Raw genomic sequence first — 1,268 nt, forward strand, 5'->3', positions numbered from 1 at the left:
AAAAATAATCAATTTAAATTGTTATTATCATTGAATATACTTATTTTTGACATAATTTGAGTTTTCGTTTACATCAAAACTTATCATATTCTAGGATAATTTTAATTTAAAATATAATTTTCATATTTTTCAAACAAATTCTAAAAATATTTTTTAAATTTTTTGTTATAATTTTTTAAAAAATATTGAGTTGCATTTCAAATAAAAAGGTAAAGGTATTAAAAATATTCTAATTAAAATATGTAAAATTTAATATAGTTTGAAGGAAATGGTCAAAATAAAAAAAATTACACATAAAAAAAATCATGATTTTTATTAACTGGACGGATCATTATTTATATGATATTGCACACAAAAGAAAATTTTTTGTTTTTACAATTATCTAATTAACTTTATATACTCATTTTTTATATATTTTTATATCTTATCACAAATTCGTAAAAAAATAGATAGTTTAAGATGCAAAAAAAAATTTAATTAATGAATATAATATGAACGAATATTAGAAATACATCATATAATAAAATAAATAATTAAAAACTGAAAATTCATATCCGCGCTAGCGCGCGGGTAAGGGTCTAGTCTATATTATTAAAAGAGAAGTACTCATTTGAAAATGTTCTTACTTTATTAATTAAACTCACTTTTTTTGTTGCTTGTCTTTTTCAGTTGCATTTATGAAATATCCTAAAACGAATAAAACTGCATAATTTATTACTTGTCTTTTCAGTTACATTAATGAAATATGCTTAAATGAATTTAAATTTCCTATTTTATTGTTTGTCTTTTTCAGTTATCTTAATGAAACATCCTTAAATAAATTTGGACATAATGTCATTTAACCAACCAAAATACTCATGAGTTATCTTTACGTGCATAATTTTAATAATGGAGATTTTTAAAAACGTGCATCATTAAAATGTTACCTAAAACATGCAGCACTAATATATAACATGCATCAATAAAACTAGAATTTGACTCACACAATTGTACGGATATTATTTTCAGTTGATTAAATTAAAAATAATTATTTATTCAAAAAATATTTAATAATGGCTATGATCTTAAAAATTATATGGTATTATTACTCATAACTCATTTGTAATTTGATAAATTGTTAGATAGAAATTTTTAGCATAATATAACTCAGTTGTCATTTGCTAAATTTATGGTTTTTATTTATATTTTTTATTATTTAATTATAATATTTTCATTTTATATTTGAAAGATAAATGAATTTTCTTTCAAACAATATTTTTGTAAATGTA

The sequence above is a fragment of the Brassica oleracea genome, chromosome C2, assembly GCF_000695525.1.
Source record: "Brassica oleracea var. oleracea cultivar TO1000 chromosome C2, BOL, whole genome shotgun sequence".
Lineage (NCBI taxonomy): Eukaryota > Viridiplantae > Streptophyta > Magnoliopsida > Brassicales > Brassicaceae > Brassica > Brassica oleracea.